Below are 24388 nucleotides of genomic sequence, written 5' to 3'. Positions count from 1 at the left end.
AGGGTTAAAGTTCTGTGTGATTTAACTCTAATTCATAATTCTGCAACAGATAGACACTAGGGTGAACAAGGACAAGTCAAAAGCTGAGATGTTACTGACTGTTGGATTGACTTTGGAAATTGGCAGTGGTCCTCCAAATTAAAAGGAGTCCCTGGATTTTTTCAGGCAGATACTGGCACACATCTCCAGAGACAGACATTTGAGCCAAAGGGACTGCATTTCAACCCCATCTGCTTTTGTCACCAGGCCATCCTGACATGCTTACTTTGTCAGCTAGAGAGTTTTTTTCTTCCAAGTCTGTCTGTGTTGTGAGAATTCCTGGCTTCCTCAAGTATTCTGGGCAGCTGTGTTGGGCCTGAGGCTCTAGCTCAGTGTTAAAGCTAGTTTTTCTACAATACTCCCATTGGTTTGTATCTTGCATCACTGCTTCTTTTGGTTTAGACACAAAGATACTACCTAAAAGTGATCAAAATCAGTAGAATTTGGCTTTGTGAAAATTACTGTTAACTTCATCACTTTTTTTTTTTTCTGTTGTAAGGATGCCAGAGATACTCTTCAGCATCTCCTCCTTTCTTCAGTTTCCACTCTTCTTAGTGGCTATTCTCCACGAAGTCCAGAAGACTTTCCTAAAAATAGAATCATAGAATGGTTTGATTTGGAAGGGGATCATAATTTCATTCCAAATCCCCTACCATGACCAGGGATAACTTCAACTAGACCAGGTTGCTCAGAGCCCTATCCAACATGGCCTTGAACACTGCCAGGGATGAGGCATCCACGGCCTCCTCTGGCAATCAAAGTCTCACCATCCTCACAGCAAAGAATTTGTTTCTAATGCCTAAATTAAACATAACATTATCTTGAACCCATTACCCCTTATCCTGTCACTACATTCTCTTGTAAACAGTCTTGCTCCATCTTTCCTGTAAATTCGCTTCAGGTACTAGGCGGCCACCATTCGGTCACCTCAAAGCCTTCTGTTCTCCAGACTGTAAAATGAAAATTCTCTCAGCTTTTCCCCATACAAGAGGTGCTTCCTCCTTCTGATCAACTTGGTGGCCTCCACTGGACTCTCTCCAACAGGTCCATGTCCTTCCTGTGCTGGGAGGCCCAGCAGAGAACCCCAGAGCTGGATGCAGGGTTCCAGGTGGGGTCTCACTGGAATAGAGCAGAGGGGCAGAATCCCCTCCCTGGCCCTGCTGCCCACGCTGCTCTGGATGCAGCCCAGGACACGTTTGGCTTTCTGGGCTGGGAGTGCCCATGGCTGGGTCATGTCCAGCCTCTCCTCCAACAGTACCAAGTCTTTCTCCCCAGGGCTGCTCTGATCTGTTCATCCCCAGCCTGTGTTGACGCCAGGTATAGCACCACTTAGTACCTTTGGGATATTTCTCTGGGATATTTCATACAGGCAAAAAAACCTGCAAAAGAAACCCCCAAAAAGCCCTGCAGGGAAAGGGCTGCCTGTTTTTTCTTCACTTAGTCTGACTCAGTTTGAACCCTAACTGCACCCATGCAGCTTATGAGCTTGACAAACCTGCAAACTTTTGAAGTAGAAGATCAATTTTGTTCTTTTTTTTCTTTTTATCGTCACTGCATTTCACTTTGCAAATTATTTGAACATTTATAGTATTATTCATGCTGTTGAGTATATCAGATGAGAAGCTGACAAGTCTGTGTATTGGTTTGGGTGAAATTTTCAGGGAGAGAAATATTTATGAAAAATATACTGCTTAGGAATCAGTTAAATTTTTTTTTTTCAATTTTGAATTTTTTAGTAATTAAATGAATACACATTTTCTTCTTAGACATATTAGGAGTTTTGTTTTCGTTCCATACATCTAACTGTAAATACCTAGATGGTTTGTGTTCAGCTCTACCAGACTCAATTCTCTTTTTCATCTGTTTCTTAAAAAAATATTTTGAAATGTAGTTTTCAGAGTGGGGTTTGGTCAGTGAAACTACTGTAGCAGTTTTTTAAAAATGTAGTTGCTGCAGGAGGCCTGAATGGACACCACTCTGCGCCCCTCTGGATCTCAGAAGCACTCTACAGTGGTGAGGATCCAACCTGTGCCTGTAACCCCTGGAAATTAATGCAGGTGCAAGCCTTGCTGAGCTTATGACATTTGTTTGCATACCATTTGCAGCAACCTGAATGACTGGTTATTCTGGTCTGGAGAAAACAGCGCTGACATCATGTGATTCTGGCAAAGTGAGCCACACTGGATCCTGGCCTTTGAATACCCAAGGGGCTGGCAGCAGTCTCAGGAGTTGGCCGGCAGCCCCATTGAGCTCGCTAGTAATCAGTTGACTGCTGGGCTGGACAAGCTGCCCTACTTTCTCTGACAAGCTCTGTCTAAGAGAATGACGGGCAGCCTGCCACCAGTGCTCTTTAGTGGAGTTACTGAAGATTAACTGTTTAGCAGCTCAGCCCTGACAGTGCTTCCCTTTGAAGAATGGGTGCCAGAGAGGACTTTGTTGACTAGGGATGCCACTTCTTTTTCTCACTTGTTGCATATTTTAGTCTTAAGGAGCAGGAGTTTCCTTTTCTTGTTTGGTTTTTTTGCTTCCCTAGTGCCTTTCTTGCCAATTTTCAGAGAAATGCCATTAGATTTGTTTTCCTTTGAAGTTTCTAAGGTTTATTTCATTTTTAGTGAAATGTTGCATTCTACTAGTTACTCAGCATTGCTAAGTTCCTACACTGCAGAAATTCCTGAAGGAAAGATAGATAAAGTAAAAGTCAACTCTTTGAAAGGCCCAGAACATTCAGTATTTATTGTGACAGACAAACTCAGATGTATTACTTTCAATAAAAATTTTGATGTGTTCTCCATGGGGAAAAAAAAAAAGTGGGATATTTAGCATAGAGGGAGAGTTATATTTGTGAATAGTTTTGAAAATGTGATTGTCGTGAACAGAAGACTGACTGTTGACTATCAGAAGTGTAATGAATAAGTCTTAAATTTAAACAAGAGACCTATTTATGAGGTGAGTTGGTGGAAATACAGTTACAGTACTGTCTGACAAAAAAGAAAGAAGTGCTAAAATTAGATCTGTATAATAGATATTTTTTCATTGGCTATTTTGTACAGTATTTTGCTTGATAGTGACGTTTTTTCAAGACACATTTGTCTTAAAATCAATAATAATATAGAACAAGCCACTGACATTAATAGATAAATTTCTAAATTAAAAAAAAAGGAGTGTCCTGTCTTACTATTATGATTCAGAGGAGTTAATCCAAATACTTCTGAAGGGGGTGGAAATTTTTATGACATTTCCATCTCTGACAATTATGAGAAACATAAAAGCTTATTATTTTGTGTCTTTGTATTTCATCTATTACATGTGTAGACACAGTGTCAAATCTGTATATGTCATGTACACTGGCATAATTTTGCATTTCTTGCAATACAAGTTAGCTGGTTCTTCAGATTGGCTGTATTTTAAAATTATTTTCCTACCTCTTACAGGCAGAGAAATTAAAAAATAAAATGGCATTCTGAGGATAACTTTGGAAGATTTCAATTTAAATATTTTGGAAAACTCCATTTATGTTTCACTTTCCTATCCTCTGCTGTGAAAATAATACTTGGACTCCACTGGTTTATAAGACATAGCCTTCAACAGTCCAGCCAGTAAGTGGCAGTTTGGGAACTGCTTTAGACCACTTAAAATGAATGTATTTTGATGCTTCTTTCAGAATTATTTCTCCTCTTATTTTCTAAAACTTTAAGTAACCTTGTTCTTAAACCTCTTTGGTTTAGGTCATAATTAGTTCAAATGTCTGCCTGACAGACAATGGCTGATCAGTGGACGGACCAGTCATTGTAAATAACTTCTAGTACGAACACATATTCACTTTGAAGGGTTCGGGCATGGCAAAAAATTTTAGTGACAGCATTTTTAATTAAAAGGAAGAATGCAAAACTGTTTAAATACCGTACATTTATAGTAGCTAGTCTTTTTAGTGCCATTCACTATGAATGAAAAAGCACCCTGTTCATACAGAGGTAAGATATACACGTGCACTAAAGCTTTTAATTTACTTCAATCTTAATCATATTACACATTGTCAAGATACTTTGGATGGATATTAATAGTCAGATATGGAAAGAGGACTTCTTACTTACTCAGATAAACTTTCCTGTGTGGTGTATCTTTATGGGGAACGGTAGTATTCTAGAAACTCATGAAGACTTATCATCCTCTAATTTATATGGTCCTATAATATATTCCTCTGTAATTCAAAAAGAAAAATTAATTCTGTATTGCAGCATAAGTGCTGATATGCAATGTATTTTAGTTATAGATTTCTGATTCACAAGACACAATTGTACTCAATTAAAGAAAGTTGCCTACAAGCTAATTTCTTTGCCAGTGTAATTCTGAGGAATTATCACTTGAATTCTCTCAGAACAATTTTTTTGTGATTATGATGGAGGTGTCTGTACATCATGGCAGAAACATGCTATTTATGTCTGCATTACTCAAAATCTGGTCTTAGACAAATTAGAGTAGATCATTGCAGGAAGGTTTCTTCAGCAATTTAGATTATTTTATCATTTTCTCTCCTTTCTTAAAGATTATTAAGCCAGAAAAAATACAGTGTTTCAGTGATATATACTACTAAATGAATTTTCATGGTAGGAGGGGAAAGAAAAGGAAGAAAATATAACATGGAAATTATATTTAATTTTTCTTATGAAAAAAAATTATCAAAAATATATGTTCATACCCATGATAATGCTAAAACTTGCTACCATTGACTGCAACTCTGTGGTCTACATTTTGCAGTGAGGGAAGAGCCTGTTGGACTAGTCTGAGGAGAAATCACCTGTAATAGCTAATTTTATTAGATATTCCCTGATTTCAGATATTTGCAAATATTGGAGGTATTCCTCAGCGATTTGCAAAGCCTCAATGAATTTCTGAACATGATGGTTTATAGACTTTTCAATTGCCTTATTTAAGCACTTCAGCAGGAAAGAGTATTTCAGATAGAATTTAAACATTTTCTAGAAATGCTTAAATTCCTTTTTTCCTCTATTTTTTATTGAACAATGAATTATATAAAATAAATTCCCATGGATAAAAATTATGTTGTAAGGTCTTTGACTGATACAGAATAATTGCTTTGTTGATTGTATATCCATGCATGATAAGATATGCATAAGAAGAAATCTGGTACAGAAGTATAAATAATACTTATCTTTAAGCCAGCATCTGTCATCTGCTTCAGCAGACAGTGTTTTCTTTCATTCCTGCATAAAAAGAGCTGAGAGATTTATGGAGCAGCTTTGTTTGTGCTCTGTGATGCTTAATCAATTTTTATTAAATTCTAAATTAAAACTTGGCTTTCTTCATAGTCTTTTTTTTTTTTTCCTACATGCAGACATATCTGATGTATAAAGCAAGAGAAAGGCTCATGACAGCCACAGAATTTATGTGAAGGTGGGAGGACTTCAGTCCTGAACTCCTGAACACTTGGTTTTCAGAGGGGCCACTCTCAGTCACTTTTTAGAAGCTACACTGTTATTTCTGTGGCATTCATAAATATGACAGAACAACCTTGAAGCGATTAATATCTGGACTCCCTGGTTAGTATAATTATTATTGATCTTTGCAAGAAATCTGTAAAGGATTTTTTTTTTATTAATTTGCAGATGGTATGAATGGTTCTGTTAATCAAACTATACTTAAAGTTGGCTTTCATCTTTTCATCAGTTTAAAACATTAGTTAGTTCACATTATGCACTGAGATATGTAAATAAGTGGTGTTATCTCCATTTTACAGATGAAGAAATTAAGGTAGAAGTTCAAAGTCAGTTAATCAGGGTCACATCTCTTGAAAGAGGCAGAATATAGGCTACAGGAGTGCTCCAGTCCTTGTCTCAAATCATAATTCTAATTACTTTAATAAAGAATAGACACTTATATATACAAATTTTATTTTCAAAGTTTAGATGTATGAAATAAATGACTGCTCTGAGCCAAAAAAGAATATCTTAAAATTTAGTAGTTTGCTAGTTTGTTCCAATGCTTTGTTATTCTTGCTGGTGCTAAATTGGGGTTGCTTAACTTCATTGTAAAGTTCTTGCTGTGCCATTCATGTAAAATTGACGACCTCTTTATGATCTGTTATTTTTTCCCTATCAAGGTACTTACACATGCCAATTAAAACACTTTTTTCCTTTTTTTTTTTTTGAAGAAGCGTAGGATTTAGTCTGTAAATTCCAATTCAGATTTATTTCTTAATCCTTCTAAAATAAGAAGACAAAATGGTGCTTCTTCCATTTTCCATTTTTTTTATAGAGCAACAACATGTTTTGTCCTGGATTGTGGCTGGGAACTTGTATCGCAGTTTCATGACTGAAGCCTTTCAGTAACAGGTTTTGGGAATACAGCCATCCATTCTTGTTTTTTCTGTCTGAAAACTCATAAGAAAGAAATGAAAAGGAACCATCTACTCAGTATACTCAAAGGGTTTTTAATAGATAATAAAAAACTTTGCCAGTTTGTTGTCTTCAAGAAAGTTTGAAAAATAGAAACATAAAAAGAAATATTTTTGTTTACCTTAACATCTCTGCTTTCAAATAGATTAGCTTGTGTCTTCTACACAGGCTCTGCTATGCACCAGTCTGTCTTTAAGATTGCTTCTTGTCCTCACTCTTCTGAGCAGTGACTCACTAATGACAGTGTGCTGAAACGCAAATCTCTCAATCCTCAAAGCTGCTTTAAAAGACGTTTAAGAAACACAGCAGAAATACAGAATTCACAGTAATGTGAATTCAGTGTGGGTGAATGTATCAATTTCCTTTGCTGGGCTTTTTTAGAGAATCTGAGAAAATAATTTTGGTAATAACTTTTAGAAGAGCAGAATACAGTCTTCAGAGTTTTTGTAGCTCAGCTCCTAACCAAAGAGATGTCAGTTCCTTTTTTGTTTGTGTCCTTTTGCCTTTTTATCCACTCAAAACACTGCTTGTTATCTATTCTGAACACATTGGTTCTGTGTCCAGTGCAGCAGCAGCAGCAACATGGAAAAAAAGCATGAAAAAGAGGAGCTGAGAAACTGGAAGAACTTAGAAAGGAAGACAAATAAAGAGAAGTGTCACAGAAAATTTAAAATGAAAACCGGATGTGGACATGATGTAGAAGAGGGCTTTCATGATACAGTGCAACTGTCTCTGTAGCTGCCCAGCTTTTATGTGTATTGCTGTTTGCCAATGTTCTTTTTTTTTTTTTTTTTTTTTTTGACATGTACATGACACAGATCTAGTTAGTTTGTGCCTATTTCATGTGGAGTAAATTTAGACTAGATGAACTGAGTTTTTGGAGCCACTGCCAAATGAGGTGGTGATGATGGCTAGAGAGGTTTGGAGTTTGGGAATGCTTCTTACTGGAACACAGCACATACTGCATCATGCCTTTGACCGTGATGCTTTAGACATGCTGCCAAGTGTTTCTAACAAGATAGTGCTGTTACTGTGTTTTAATTTTCCTGTTGCATAGAGTACATTTCCTTTTTTGTTTTATAAACTGTGCTCTCCATTAGTTTTTGTACCTCTGTAAACAGTTCTGACTATCTGATATGTTGGAAAAGTATAAGGGAATTTCATGCAGATTACTCATTTTTATATGACGTTATGCACTCCATACAGTTTTGGTAACATGGTCAGTTTGAGTCCCTAAAATATGCTAAAGACATGAATAGAATTTTACTGTTAGATGTTAGCAAAAAAAAAAAAAAAAAACCCAAACCAAAACAAAACAAAGGGGCATTACTTATATCTTTTAAATGAGCAAAATGACAATTATCAGTATGAGACTCAGAGGATATATAATGATGTAACTTAACAACAGTTACATCAAGATTTTCTAAGAAAAACAAGAGTATGGTCTTCTGCTTTATGTAGGGAGAACTAGAGTACTTTTTTCACAACATTCAAAACCTCTAAAATTTAATAAATGTTATGGAAATATCAAAAAGTATACCATTTAAATCTACAAACTACCCATATGTTTATAGATTGAAATTTTGTCTCTTCAACAGGAGAACAACTACATTATGTTTACATTTGGAAATGGTCATATAAAACACCACTGAGTCTATGCTATAACTTCTCAAGTTAGAAAATATACAGCCATATCATTCAGTAAGGTTAAAAAGGTTATAATGCATTTTAGCTGAACTATTATTTAAATCTTTTAGTATTTTCTTTTTTTTTTTGCTTTTTAATGCCGTTCTCTAACAGACTGTGTAACTGGCATCTCCATTTGAACAGCAAAGTTCCCCCTAACTGAATGAGGTCACTGTCCTGTATCCTACCCATGTAATCATTATGTGGTAGTAATGGTTGGGCAGGATCTTGCAGTCACCATAGGTACCTTTGAGAAGATAAGATTATATTAATTGTGAATGTTTGTAACTGCAGAGGTTTGTTATACTCAGCTTGAGGTATTTCTGAGATACTGAGCTTTGGAAATACTAAATATTTTAAATTTCACTGTTAAGTATTTGTCACTGTCCACCTTAGAGGCAGCTGCATATCTGTGGTGAATAACATGATTGCTAGTGGTATAAAACAATAGCAAAGTTTTCAGTACCTTTTTTTGTAGGAATTTTTAAAATGCTGTGGTGTTTGCCCAGTAGCATACCATATCAGCATGCAGTACCACAGCTCTTGTAATGTTAATCTGGTCATCCACATCATAAGCAGTTTTGTTGGCTAGTAAGAATAGCATGGGCAACACTGTGTGATGTGGTTTTGGCAGCACTTCCGTTGTTCCTTCATGCTTGTGCTTTCAGTAAAAGGTATCTGTTAACTCTGAAAAAAAAAGGCTAACCAGTAAGTGAAAATTGACTTCTTGTGGCTTGGCTACCTTAGTTTCTATTGTGAATAACCTTCCTATATTTCTGTTTGCAAGAGTGGTTTTCCACTCAGAAGGGTTACTGAGTCACCTTCTCAGCCTGTAGAACTTCTATCTTTCTCCCCAACAACATGGCTTTGACAGGTCAGTTCAGTGCTGGGCTATTGTAGCAGTAGAAAAACTGTTCCCCACAAGTGATTTCCTGCTGGTGAGTAAATGTTATTGCAGAGCTGGAGATTAGGATTTGAAAAGTTAAGGACCAGGAGCTCTCTCTCAAGCAAAGCGTTTATCTGCACACCCTTGCTGTTTCTGTTTATCTGCTTCTTTTCTGGGTGGGCTTTTTTTTTTTCTTCTTCTGGTAAAAGAGTGAAGAATAGGTACTGAGTTCCAAAGCATGACTCATGGGACCACAATGAAGTATTAGGATACAGCCACTTCCTACCTTTGTTTGAAATCAACCGAATGGCTCTGGCGGATGCGGCCCTCGGCTGCAGGGCTTAGTGGAAGGAAATGCTTTTCATCTTTATGGAGTATGGAAAGTTGCTCACTGATTACTTTGTGCATCACATGTAGCAAGCATGTAAAAGGCTTTGCTGTGTGTTGCTATATACCTCATAGCCACCTGTGGCTTTGAGGTTTTTCTGACTTCAGGAAAAATATTTGCCAAGTAGCTAGAAAAGTGTGGTAAGGGAGCTGAGATAATGAAATCTAAGAGCACTGTCGACTTGCACTCTTTCTGAGGCTGTTTTACAGGTGTGAGTAAAACAACCAACTCTTCTTTGAATCTCAGAAACATGATAACAACAAAATAAAACTAAGAGCAGAAAAAAGTTATTTTCTTGCCTGAAGTGTTGCTGGGGATTCAATGGCTGCTCTGCAAATAGGCTGTATGACTTCATGCTCCTATTTTTCTGGTCTGAGCACTTAACTCCACTTAAAGGGGTGTGTCATAATCTCTGAAAAGACAGCACATTTGCATGTAGTAAGAGTAAATGCCTTAAAAGCCCCCACTTTTAGGGTAGGTAACTCAATGAAGGACTAAAAAGAACAATGGAAGTACTGAAAGAAAAACAATGACAACTGAAAGGTTAGGTGGTTGCCATGTATTTATCTTTAAATTTGAAATTCATTGAGACTTTTTCCAATATTTTTTTCTGGGATCTTTTATATATTACTCTTGTGACCTTTTGTTTAACAACAGTAGGCATAATTTTTCAATTTTTTTCCCTTTGGTTTTGTTTTTAAACTGTGTTTAATTTGCTAGTTTAGTGGTTTCAATTACATCTCATACATTTTTTATTGGTGACCTATCATTCTTTTCTTAACTAGTGCCTTATTGCCATATGCAGTCAGTGCTAGTAAATGTAGTTAAAGAAAAGGCAAAAGAGTATAATCTTGGTAATTCTCCAAAGAAGTCTTAGGAACCAGTGTACGGACAAATGCTCCCGCTTGGAACAAAATAGAAAAGGGTCCCTGGATCATGCATTTTTCTGTATGTGTTTCTAGTTTTTGTTAAGCCAAAATTAAACACAGTAGAGTTCGGTGTTTGCTAATCACCATGTGTTTACTTTCTCTTCCAAAACTGAAGTTGCCAACCAATACATTTTCTACCCAGTGCTATGAATCTGTCCAAATAAACATGGGAAGTAGTAAAACAATGGCACTATATGAAAATACGTCCTCATTCACTGCACAGAGTCCAAAAATTTTTTGAGGTTTAGCAGGAACAGAGAAATGTGGCTTATATGGGCTCTCCAGCACATGAAAAAATGATAACATAACATGAATTAAATTCTCAAGAAAAGCTTCCTGTAAGTTACAGAGATGAACATTGATTATTTTATATCATGCTCCCTCTGTAATCCCTCTGGGCTTGCGCCTTTTGTGTTTCTTATGGTTTTATGTTAATGAGGAAGGTAAGTGTCTTTCAGAGAGCAAATGATCAATTCTGACTACTGTTCCAATCATTAAAGGTTACCAATATGTCCTTCAAAATGAATTTTAAAAGGACTTTTGTGACAGATCACAGCAACAGATCACAGAAACATTGCAAAGTCAGAACCACAGAATCATCATGGAATATCCTGAGTTGGCAGAGACCCACAGCAATCTTTGAGTTCTGTCTGTACACAGGATCACCCCAGAGTCACACCATGTGCCTGAGGGTTCTGTCAAACACTTTTTAAACTCTCTCAGGCTGTGACCACTTCACTGGGGAACCTTTTCCCAATCACTCTTTGGATGAGAAGCTTTTTATAGTATCCAGCCTAAACCTCTCTTCACACGGCTTCATGATTTTTCCTTCAATCCTGTCACTATTCATAAGAGAGAAGAGCCTGCCCCTCTTCTTCCCCTCAGAAAGAAGCTATCTACTGCAATGAGGTCTCCCCTCAGTTGCTCATTCTCCAGGCTGAAGAACCAAGTGACCTCACATAGCTTCCCCTCCAGACCCTTCACTGTCTTTGTGGCCATTCTTTGGATGCTCTCTAGTAGTTTAATTTCTTTCTTGTATTGTGGTACCCAAAAATGCTTTCAGCACTCAGGGTGAGGCTGCTCCAGCTCAGAGCAGAGCAGGACAATCCCCTCCCTTGACCACCTGGCGATGCTGTGCCTGATGCACCCCAGTGCAGGGGGCCCTTCTGGCTGCCAAGACACTGCTGGCTCATGTTCAACTTTCCATTGACCAGGACAGAATCACAGAATCTTAGAATCAATTATGTTGGAAACCACCTTTGATATCATTGAGTCCAACCTATGACTCAACACCACTGCATCAGCTAAACAACGACACTGTAGGGAACAGTGACTCCATCACCTCCCTGGGAAGCCCATTCCAATGTCCAGTCTCTCTTTCTGTGGAGATTTCTAATGTCCAGCCTACACCTCCCCTGGTACAGCTTTAGACTCTGTCCTCTTATCCAACTGCTGGTTTCCTGCAAGAAGAGATTGCAGGCAACACCTCGCTACAGCCTTCTTTCAGGTAGTCACAGAGAGTGGTAAGGTCACCCCTGAGCTGCCTCTTCTCTAGGCTAAAATACCCCAGTTCCCTCAAGAAGTGCTCCTCATAGCACTTGTGCTCCAGACTCTTCTCTACCCTTGTTGCCCTCTCCAGACATGCTCCAACATCTCAGCATCCTTTCTAAACTGAGGGCACCAGCACTGAACACAGCACTTGAAGTGTGTCCTCACCAGTGCCAAATACAGGAGACAATCCCTGCCCTGCTCCTGCTGGCCACACCATGGCTGGTACAGGCCAGGATGCCATCGGCCTTCTTGGCCACCTGGGCACTGCTGGCTCATGTTCAGCTGCTGTCAGTCACTATCTCCAGGGCCCTTCCCAGTGCTGCTTTCCAGCCTCTCTTTCTCCAGTCTATATACAGAACCATAGTTGCCCCATCCCAGGTGCAGAATCCAATACTTATCTTCTTTAACCTTCATAAGCTGGTGATTGCACAGCTCTCTAATTTGTCAAAGTCTCTCTGCAAGACTCGTCTACCGTCAAGGGAGTCAATAGTTCATCCAATTTAGTGTTATTGACAAGCTTACTCAGTATACCTTTGAGTCCTTAGGTAATGTTTTTTGCTTGTATGACCAGCTAATGTTGGGTGAAACAGTCTTTTCTATGTGTGGCAGAGAAGAAGCTGTACCATACAGCTGTCCATCTTTTCCCACCAGTCAAATTCAATTAATTCACAACATATTTGGTCTGTGGCAAAATTTATGATTATGTCTGCAGATAGTTCACAAGTGAGTCAAAAGTAGCTTTTAGCCATCAGTTTTGTCTGTCACTGTGCTGGAGAATGGGAGATTACCTTTTTCAGTACTTTATGCTGTGTTACACATATTGGGTGGAAAATAAAGAACTATGCAAAATGCATAGAAGAAGACCATGATACAAAGTTTAACAAACCTAACTCCTCAAGAACATACTGAAGCATTTTAGATATCAGCCAAAGGAAGAGACTTTCAGGAGTCCATCCCAGTGCATGTAAAATCTAATGGGGACCTATGCTTTGAAGGCCCTTTTTTCTTGAGATGCAGTCTTGAAATGGCATTCTGCCCTGGGGATACTCCTTGGCTGTCCTTGGCAGTAAGTCAAGCTACTTCCTCTTTCCACCAGCAAACCACCTACTTGTTCTTTGTAGATCTGATTTTTGAACCCCATCCAATCCATGATACATTTAAGAGTTTATGCTTAAATCTTGTGACTTTCCATGCAAGGTGACAGCCTAGAACTCTCTGATGTTGCATTACATAATTCCCATACTTCATCTGTGCATTTTCCTTTGAAGTGCAGCTCCAATTACTAGCTCTGTTGATACTTCCTTTGTTCAAAAACTCTTTTTGGTGGTGTTTATGAACTTGTATGCTAAGAAAAAATGTTTCTGTTGTAGTTGGGAGCACATCTTCTACTGTGAGGCGCAACTGTCGTGTTAGTCTGCAGCCATTCAATCTGAAATAAAAACAGCAAGAGATATGAACTCCTTACAGTACTCTGTGACTGGGACACTCCAGCTTTAAAGTTGAACAATTATCCCTGGGATGCCTAGGAATCAGGCAATTCACTGTTAATCATGAAGGGCAGCAGAAATGCTTGCCCAAGCCAAGCTTAGGGCCTCTCTTCCTTTGTCTAGCTGATATATTTCTCAGAAAGTGGATTCTGGGGGACTGAGATTGAATAATAATAAAACTTGCTGAATATTATTTTGATTGCTTGGATAATTTAGAAAATAAGGTAAATGTAGTACTGTCATCTGGAAAGCACTAAACTTTGTCACATAGTCAAGGATCTTTCATTGCTTGTAAAAAAAAACTATGTTATTAGAAAAGGTTAGGATATTATTTTGTTGTATGTTTGTTTTACCCACATCAAGGAAGACTTACAGTAGTGGAAAAATTAGGAATGTGAATTTGCACCTCTGCTGAAGAAGCTGTATGGATAGAAAACATCTGCGAGGGCATAAGGGCAGCAAAAACACGAAGAAAGTGCACCTGTGATTCCTCTTGAATGTTTAATAAGGATTTAAAAATATTTAAAATATTTAAAAATATTTTTATTTATACTTTAAATCATAGTTTTCTATTGCATGAAGTAAAGTGGGAGCAAAAAAAAATGTGAACAAAATCTTGATGGCCCTTGATAAAAACAATGCTCAGAACTCTTCCTTAGCCACCTTACTTGCCCTGTATTTGAAAAATCTCTATAAATGATGGTTGGGATCAAAATTTAATCACACTAGGCACTGTGCAAAACCAACTCAGACATAATATCTGCCCTAAGGAGTTTATGGACTATTTCAGGGCTTGATGCCAGGAAAGGGTGTTGCAAGTAGTGAGAACAAGGAAGAGGTAGTAGTTCTAGGAACTTGTGACTATCCTATCTTGATGGATAAACAAGAGCGCCAGTGTCAGCATCATTCAGTGAAGTTAAGAAGCAAACAAAAACACCGGTGCATTTGGTAATCATGGCTAGTCATCTGTCTTGTGACAGGCCTGGTGAATTTATGAGATAGGCCTACTGTCAGCTCAATTTCTCAGATTTTATTATAGTTACTTTTGGGCAGGAAACTGGGCCTTGGCTTACTAACTCCTTGTTTATGGTCTGGTTTTTGATATATCTTCCCTACAGAAGAGCAGTGCTGACATACATCTTTAGAACTTTTATTTCCGAAAGAAGAATATTTTCATAAAACATAATGATTGGGGTTTTTCTTCTTCTCTTGCATTTCTGATAAGGTGAGAAATACTTTCCCCATGTGAATGTATCAGTCAGTGGGAGTCAACTAATAAGCAAGCATACAGTGTGTCTGAAACAGATAAACCAATTTTCAGGGTACAGGATGCTGCATTCTTTAGTTGTTTTCACTAACTCCCCTTTTCTTTGGCTCATGTGGGGAAGGAGGCAGACTACTGACAGATCATGAGCCAGGTCAAGAAGGCATTCTCTCTGCAGGGCATCCTGAGGTATGCTCTTAGAGCTTATAGAAACTGAACACCTGTTCTATTGCCCTGGGCAGGCAGGAGTGGCTTGTTATAAGAGGACCCCTTAAAGAGAAGTCACAAATTCTGTGTGAAAGTGTATAAGACCCTAAAACAGAACTGTGCTACGACAACAGGAATGTCACCATATCAGTCAGGATTCAGTGGTCCAGGTCCATGTACTTAGCTCTTGGTGCAGCACTCCATGTTTGATGGCAGCTGGTGGAATGTGCAAGGAACACATTAATTGCCAGTTAGAGAATAACCTGCCCATAGGGGAAGTTGCTTTCTCAGCTCAGGCAATTAGTGGTTTTCTTTTGCCTTTTAGCAGGAGTTTGCATACTTTGTCTTTCGTGAGCAAGCAGTTCAGCAAGCTGAATAGGAGCTTTAACATGGCTGTGGGAAACTTTGTAACCCTGGTGTGTTCCTACTTTCAGAGCTGCTCGGTGCTGCTCGTAAGTGCAGTATAAGTGGAAAAGGGCAAGCTGAGAAAGCTCAAAGCAGAAAGACAAAGTGCATTTTAGTGAGACATAAACAGTGAAATCTGTATGAATTAAGACAAAGTGCATTTTAGTGAGACATAAACAGTGAAATCTGTATGATTTACCCTTTTGGATTTTGGACTGCCTTTTAGCCATTTAGGCCAAAATATGCTGCTTATTATTGATGTAGGGATTTTAGTCTAGTCTATGCCGTAGACATTCTAGTCCTTGGGATTGTGATACTAATCAGTCAATGAGACCAACACCTTCCATACCTAACCCTGTTCTCATCAGATATCTCACTGAAATATGCATCTCAAACACACCTACTTCCACAAACTTAGTATAGTTTAGCAAAGGGGATGTTATGTCAATCCTTTGGAAAACATAAACAGGGCAAAATATCCCATGAATATGAAAATTTTCCTGAAACTTAGAGAAAATATTCATATTTACCAAAAATATAAATATTTTTTTAGACTCCCAGCTTATTTACACTCTATTTCTTGATGTGCCTTGTACTTTTGCTATTTGAATGTTTCAAATCTCTGTTGACAATCACCAACTGGCCTTTGAATTCCACTGCTGAAGTCTAGTTACTAGACCTAAATTTTCAGATTGATTTTAATTTTCATTAAAATTTATAGCTACCTCACTACTATTGCAAGATCATGTAGAAAATACATTTTCTCTTTGTCCACATAATTAAAGAGGTAATATTTTTGAGTGGTTCTGGGGGACAGTGGCAAATGCAGAGTTAAACAAATTACCAGTTTGTTGAACTGAACATTCAGTGTTGATGGATCCTTAATCTCTAAACAGATGGTTTACCACAGTCCCATTGTAGTTCAGAAGTACCTTTTGCATGAGAAAATGCAGTCATGCAGAAACCATACAAACACTATTGACTTGCCCACTACTTGCTGCTGCTCCTTTTCTCTGTCTTCCTCCTGCTTTTTTTTTTTTTTTAACAGAATGCAATGTTAGTTTAACTTTCATGCCCATAATGCCTTTTCGACTTTTACCTAGGATTTCTGTTTTGCTTCTAAATTAAACTAATATGATGGATACAATGAATTCAAAGGCCTTCAGTATGAACTGATTATGAACTCATTTTCAAATTTGACTGTTTTTTTACTATCAGTAAAAAAACTTTTACTTCTTTTGCTTCCTGTAACCTCTCAAATCATTGCATTTCAAATTCCAGAAGTCCTGTAATAGTATAATTTGTGAACAAGAGAGAGGAGAAAATACAGATATTTTAGTTCCTGCTTTTGTTAACCCATTTTTTTCTATGCAGAAAAAAAAAAAAAAAGGGTCTCATTACTCAAAGCTGAAGATCTACCAGCTTTTAAAGTATTCTTTTTCATATGAGGATGATTAAGTTTGCATTTTATGCAAGTTCCCTAGTATGCAGCTTTGTCTCTTGTCATACATCACATAATTACTGCATTTCACCACCAGCAATCATTCTTAAGTTAAAACCAGTTATAAACCTCTCATTAGTAAAAAAATAAGACAATGAAAGTAGGATGTACACCTTCAAAAAGAGAACCTGCTTTTAAGGGAGTTATTATCTTCATTGCACAATAGATAAAGAAAAAATAATTTTCACTTAGGGCTTTTCTTTCACTTGCAATCAAAATAGTTTGTGATAACATATCTGCTGCCAAAGGCTTCACGAACACAGAGTGTTTTGCAGATGGGGTTGATATTCCTTCTACACTGCTTTCAAATAAGGTAGTTTTTTAATCACAGCAGTTGACCAGATTTTGATGCTTGTATTATGGAGAGTGGAGAGGGGAGAGCTCCTCCATACAGAGGGTGCATTACAGGAGGCTGCACACTACCTATTTACAGCCTGGGCCAGGATAAAGTATGTTTTCTTGACAAGGAAAAGCCCCTGGTCAGACCACATTTTCTCTAAAAAGTTTTTTCCTGAACTTTAACTAGAGCATGGAGGCTGATATTGGCACTGAGAATGGGTCTTGGCAAGCACGACATTATTTTGTGCCAGGCAGAGACTTGGTGTGCCTTCTATGTTATTGCCTCCTATGTAAAACCGTATTCTCTTCCAGTCCAGTTCCATCAAGCCAAAAGATGAAGAATTAGGAAACTAGATGTTTTTTCTTGTTGTCAAAGCTTTCCAGAGTCAGGAAGAAAGCCTCAAAAAATTCAGTGTTCCATGTTCCAGTGGGAATTTAATTAAAAATGAAAATATAGCTAAGACATCCTCCATGTCATGTCAACATTTTAGATGGCATTTTTCTGCAGAAAGCCTACTGTGGTGTTGGAATCTGTGGGTATTGATGATTCCAAGATTGTAGAAAGTCTCTGTCTTTCTGCCCTGTTGCCAAAGAAGAAGCCATAATTCGTCTGTGCTGTTTTCAAGGTTGTTTATTCTTGCTTATCTCTAATATGTTCTGCTGCCCTGCTGCAGGTCTGTCCTGCAGGGCAGCGTGCGGGGCTCTGCCCCCAGTGGGATGGTACAAACATTATATACCAGAAACTACGTGTACTATATTTACAATAATGTGCCAATATCTGTCACCTACATTGAACAGTGTGTCCCCAGCCTAAACCAATAGAAAAATGCCAACACTACAGTGAAACATGGAGGGCATGAAGAAAGAGGAAAAGGACAAGACACACCCAATTTCCTCCATCTTGTCCCCTCTGAACCCCTAATCTAGAAACCTAAAATTTTACTTCTGCATCCATGCCACACTTAATTATTACTCATATCAAACACTCAGAGCTTGTAATTCATTCTGTAAGATTGAAAACTCTTTTCCATGGACAGAGATCAGAGACAGTGACTCTTGGGGCTCTGTACAGGGGGGTTCCCAACCTCCTGCCAGGGTCCCAGGCAATCCAGGGCAGCCAGAGGGAATCCCTGGATTCCCATACTGTGTGATTACTGTCACCTGTGTTTAGTATCAGCATGTACTGGGCTGCTATAACCATTGATTAAGTTCCACTTTTATAAGGGACAACAGAGAGGTGACACAAAAGGGATGGAGGAATGGAGGGAGGCTGGGAGGAAGGAAGAGGTTGCAGATCCAATACACTGAAGAATGATATAAGAACTGAACTGTATTCAAAAGTAGTGCACCATCACATATCATAAAGTGTATAATATCCAAGATAAATCTCCAAAAGTATTTTATCTTGTCTTTGGAATTCACTCAAAATTTGCATTTAGTGTATGCAAAGTGAAGGAAGGTCATCTAAATGTCTCGGTGTCCTGGAATGGTAGTGTCACCAGGAAAAGAAAATTATGAATATCAGAGAAATATGTTCAGGTGAGATTTTAAAAATTGAGTATTGATTTCAAAAGTAAAGCAATGGGAATGGAACCAGGTCAGTAGAGAATGCTTTTCATGCCCCTGCTCTTGTACCAGAAGATGGGTAGGCTAGATACACCTGAAAATTCAGGAAATAGGCTTTCTGACTATGAAGACCCAATGTTGCACAGGTGCTTTGCAGCATTTTCCTACATGAACTTACAATGGAAGCAAATAACCAAACAATTTTCAGGTAATTTTTCAAAACCTTTTAGCCCCAGAGATACCTTGTTACATATAAAACCTCTACATTTCAAAATCAAAATTAGAGGACAAATAACATCCTCTTGTTGAAGTAGCATACTGAAAGTTAGCCATGACAAATTCCTCTTCCCGCCTCCCCTGGAAACAGTTGAAAAATCTATTGAACAAGATTTTTTTTCCACATAGTACTAAATAGGATTGAACTACAGCCAAAAAAAACCCCCAAAAAACTAAGAAACCTGAAATTGTATAATATTAATTATAGTAATGATGAAAGATTCTAAATAAATTAGTTCTTCCAGAGTCATCCATGAGAAACTACAGTGGGAGCCAAACCACAGGCACTTTTTTTGCCTCTTTAAAACATTTAGATGGAATGGTTTCCAAAACAGGGATGTGCTTGAGGGGAAAATAAGAAAAGTAATTTTGTTAACCAAAATAAGTAGAATTCAAAATTACTTTTGGAGCTTTCCCTTTCCTATTGAGAAAAAACAATAGGAGAGGAAATGTTCCTAAAGTAAAATTCAGTACATATGTAAAATACACTTGCCATTGCGGGTCCTTTTGCAGTTGCAGAGTAGGAATATTCACTGAAGCTCCCTAATTTTACTCTTCCAAGTAGTGTGACTTGCTAATTCTACTAGAACTCTTAGTGAATAAGACTGCACATGAAGTTGGCTCTTTCAGGTGTGTGTGGTTTATATCCTAAGTTACAAAATACTTTACAGAGAAAAATATCAAATAAAACCAACTGCATTGCACTAATGATGTTTCTCCAGGCTCTTTCAGCTTAATTACTGTAATCAGTAGCAAGTGCAAATATCATTTCAGTGTAATAGGTTACCTCGCGTCCAATTAGCCTACAACTTGCACAGAAATCACATATTTAAATTGGTCTCCAGTTAAGAGGCTCACGGATTTTCCAGGAGGTTTAAATCCCCAACTGTTACATAAGCCAGGACCAACTTGCCTGCTAAATGTGGGCACTTATATTTGGGATTCATCAAAATCTGGGAAGCAGCTATTTCTTACACCATATTTATGAATAATGATAAGATGCTGCCAGCTGGTATGTGTAAAGTTGTCTAGACCAATCTCAGAGCAGTATGTTTTTGCATCTTTTCTTATGGCAGCTTTGAGGGCCAAGGAGGCAGACTGGGTAATTTTCCATTGACTGCTAAATGACCTCAAACTCTACTAGAAATAATGCCTAAAAACACTACAGCTTTGGTGGCTGTGACAGAAACACTAAAAAACAAAAATAAATTGGAAGGCCATCAGCATTTATGCTTTGGGACTAATGCTGTTTTTGAGAAAAAGGAAGTTTGCTATGTAGGTCTAATATTTCATAATTTTTCAATGGGCAAATTTTGAATTATCATCACAATTACATACTGCTGATCACTCTTGAAGTATGATCATCAGTTAAGATTGGGAGGTGTGACCTAGTGGGGTAGGCAGTTGTATCTACAGTGCATTCTGCAGTGTTGTCTAGTGAAAGGAATTGCATGAAGGAATTCATGAAGGAATTTATGAAGTTTCTTTTTCTTTTAAAATCACATTTATTGACATCTTTTCAGATGCATTTCTTTTCAATCTTGTGTACACGTTGAATTCTAGATAGCTGTACAGTTGTATGATATAACTTGGGTTTTTTTCCCCACTGTACTTTTTTTCACTAGAAGAGAGAAATCCTGCAACCAACCAGCATTCAAACTGCCTTTAGTTAGGGTGAGCATCTTAATAAAAAATTCTGGATTCTGAAAGGGACAATGTGTAGCAATTTAGAAAAGACAGGAAAAATGTGAGGTGAGGGAGATATGGAATGAAGAAGACTTTTATGAAAGATAAAATCTTTTGTAAGAGAAAGAAAGAAGGAAAGTTAGTTTTATTGCAAGACGCCTAATTTTTTTCCATGAGGCATAAATGTTTTGACATAGACATCAACTCCATCTCTAGATGGGAAGACACCAGCTGATACCATGAATTCAAACTGAATTCTCAGATTATTATTAATCAAAATTACCTATATCTTTGTTGTGAATATCCTTGTCTTTATGCATAATAAATATTCAATTCATGCAAAAAAATAATTTATAGTTTAGCATTTTAGGCAGAAATGTTTGATAATGATTATAAATGTCATTCATGGATCTGTAAATAACATACAGCCAGCTCCTCTGAGTGCTCCCTTGAACAGTCATGTATATTATTAGTTTTAAAAAGATTACTGCATGTGGGTAGAAGCAGTAAAAGTAGCATGCACACAGTTCATGCTAATATTTTGTCACTTTGAGGACAGGTCTCTCTCTTTTAATTTTTTTATTTTATTGTATATTCATGTCTAACAAATGCACATTTAAAGAAAGTTAACTTTAGCTATGTGTAGTAAAAAGATCTAATTCTACTGATCTAAAAAAGAGAGGAAAATATATATTTCTACAGATATTTCAAAAGAGTTTGAAAACATCTGCTAAAGTTTCCATCTCTTGCCCTACTGTGCCACTATATTGTAGAAAAGTGAGTGAGTTTATTTATTATTTTGTTTTACACCTGGATACAATGAGTTGCTGTAGGGAAGATCATGAAGCATCTAGACAAACTGTGACTCATTAGACATTCCTGAAGTGTGGTGAAATGGAAAAGTCAATGGAGTGCTGTAATATCTGGGTATAAGTTATGCAAAGACAGTTAAGAGTATAGTGTTGAGGGATTAGAATTATGTAGTATGTTTTCCATTTAATTAATGAGATGGTGCCACTCCAGCTATTAGTGGTATCTGTAGAGAAATGATTCCTCTATCAATATGTATGTTTAGAGCTCTAAAACCAAAAGCACAGCTTACTCATCAAAGAAAAATTGCACTTCTCTTTGGAAAAGAAGGGACCTATCTGTGACACTGCATAAATACCCTTGTTATTGTTTTGCAGTGAACACTTGCCCATGGCTCCAGAAGATGCACTTATCCATGTTTAGGGGAAGGATGTTAAGATTCTGCATTTCTTGTTGAACCATAAGTAGGTGTTAGGATAATTCTATCACCGAATAGATGGAGGGAGCAGATTCCCTTCTGTGGTGTGTGCTGTCTGCTCTGTATCCATGCCATGCCTTCTCAGTCTTGCTCAACCTCTGTTTTTTCACTGGGAACCTCAGTCTCATGACATTTTTTCCCTTGTGGATACTCCAGCTTTCTTGTCTGACCACTAGAGCGGATGGGTCTCATTGCATCTTCTTCCTGTGCTAATCAACAAAATGTCATTTACATTTTTTAAGTTCTCTGCTCCCAGCAACAAGAGAGAGAACACTAAATAGGTCCAAAATGAGAGAGGTATGGCAGAAAAATAATTTCCACCAGTTTCTGCTCTCTTTTTCCTTCACCACCAAATAAGAGGCACAAAAGAATAGGAGAGTCAGGGAAAAGTTTGAGTAATTCAGCTGGTTAGAGAAGGATTGGTTTTCACATACATATTTCAGTTAGTTGTGGTTTTTACTTGAGATAGTGTGAAGTTGTATTTGCAGGGCTGGTAGTCTAGGAAAAGTACGATCCTGCCCCATTTTGCTTCTCTGATGGGCTGTAGTCTAACAGTCTAATGGCAGTCATGTAACTGCTCTGCACTTTGCTCTATCTTAGATTTTAGAGAGCATCCTTAAATAATCTATTCTTCTGGAAAGCCTCTTCCATTGTTGGTGAATGGTACACGAGGCTGTCAGCCAGCGTTGAGGACTCTGGTTCCCCTCCTGACTGACATCAGATATGTTTTGGGCATGCAGTGTTACCATGTACATGCCAGGAATGGCTAACAAAACTGGCAGAGACTAAGCAGATTACATTTTAGCAAAGCTTTAATTACTGTGGCTTGTGCCCAGGATGCACCTCAAGTCTCGTCTGTAAAATACACTATATTTAACTAGCGAAAATTGTTGTCAAGTGTGAGAATTTGAGAATTTCTTTCCATGGAGCTCATCTGAGAGTGGTAAAACAACAGCTGACATCATCTTTCTATAACACAAACAGCATTATAGAAACAAAATATGCATTTTTAATTTGTTAGGAAAACAAGTCTATACTATTTAATACAGGATTTTTTCCTGCTATTTTTCATAGACTGGTTGTTGTTGTTCACGTTAAGACAAGAGCACTTGATCTACTAATAACTTTATTTTGCAATTATTCCAGCATTCCAGACTTCTGACTGCAAACCCTAAATACATAGTAACAATTTAAAAAATAGCCATGTAAAGTCAAAAAATAAATTGAGATAGATCTCCTCCTTTATTTTCAGCACTTTGCTGAAATAAAGTGCCTTTGCTCTTTTTTGCTTAACACTAAAAAAGAAATACAGGCAAATAACAATCAAATTGCAAAAAGCCCAGCCAGACTGATCTACCTCTTTAGAGTGGTGCGAATGGTCACTTGGAACTATGTCATGCTGGGAGACATGACTGTTCATACGTGTCCTTTATATCATTGCAAAGGAGACAGCAGTCAGGATGGACAAACTCTGTACTCCATTTCAGAAAACAAATTGTTTATTTATGAAAAAATACCCAGGGTAATTATTTTTTTGAGGTGTCTATCCCCTCTTACAGCTTTCCATGCCTGCGCATTGTGGGACTGGGTATTATAATGGAATACAGTATTTTTTGGGAAGACGAACATGTCCTGTGGTATCACATGAACTTTTCCAGAGGCTAACTGGGGGAATTTTCATAACACCTTTCACAGACAATCTTCTGCTCCCCCTCAAGGTGGATGCTGGTAGGAAAAAATAAAGCAATTTGAATGTTTTTTTCCTAAGAGCCCAAACAATAGAAGTACTTCAACCTAGATACGTGTGCTAAGTCCAGCTTAAATTCTGATTCAATTTCTCTAATACATGGTACATTTTTTTCAGTGGCAACTTTGAGAGATATGACATTGCAATTTGCACACTGTTTTCTGTATAAAAGTTAATTTTTGTAGGGCTCAGGTGGAATATCTTACTTCCTGCTTAAATTATTCCACTGGGCTCCAATATGACTACTCACAAGTTAGATGTGTATTCAACAATACAGATTAATTAGTTAGGTTTATAAACTGTGGCATCTGTGAGTTGTGTGTAGCTTAAAAAGCATATCACAGAGATGGCTGACATTCAGTTGTGTGTGAAATGCAATTTGTGGGCCAAATTTTCATTTGTCTACATAAATTTGCTTTAATTCAAAGCATGTCTGTAGAAATATTCCTGGTTTACCTTGGAATTACCTGAGACATGCCATTCAGTTCACAGACAAAGTGTATTAACAAATATTAACTTCTAAAAATTTCTGGAGCCACATTTTAACATCACTGTGTCTTCTCTTATTTTCCATCCCCAGAAAGTGGAAAATCTTTGGATAACCGGGTTGCTGGATGTACTTTGAGTCAAAAAAGGGGGAATATATTTCATACAGTTAAAACGGATAAGGTATATTTACAAGTGACCAAATTAGCTTTTGAAAACCATCTTATATATTAAAATAGAAGCG

At 37.6% G+C, this 24388-nt stretch overlaps 1 protein-coding gene and 1 long non-coding RNA gene across 16 annotated transcripts in view; one reads left to right on the top strand and one right to left on the bottom strand.

The window, feature by feature from the left end:
• NFIB (nuclear factor I B) overlaps nucleotides 1-24388 on the top strand; it is a 170001-nt gene that overhangs the window by 50757 nt on the left and 94856 nt on the right. The gene's annotated exons all lie outside the window — the stretch shown is intronic.
• On the bottom strand, nucleotides 232-7519 carry LOC115491266 (uncharacterized). Its single transcript, XR_012052994.1, has 2 exons — nucleotides 4131-7519; nucleotides 232-626 (listed from the first exon to the last, which is right to left on the bottom strand). It is a non-coding gene; the product is annotated as an uncharacterized lncRNA (long non-coding RNA).

This window comes from Taeniopygia guttata, chromosome Z (genome assembly GCF_048771995.1).
Source record: "Taeniopygia guttata chromosome Z, bTaeGut7.mat, whole genome shotgun sequence".
In the NCBI taxonomy this organism is placed as follows: domain Eukaryota; kingdom Metazoa; phylum Chordata; class Aves; order Passeriformes; family Estrildidae; genus Taeniopygia; species Taeniopygia guttata.
Note: the sequence above shows the minus strand (reverse complement) of the source record. Positions and strands in the feature narration are given on the sequence as shown.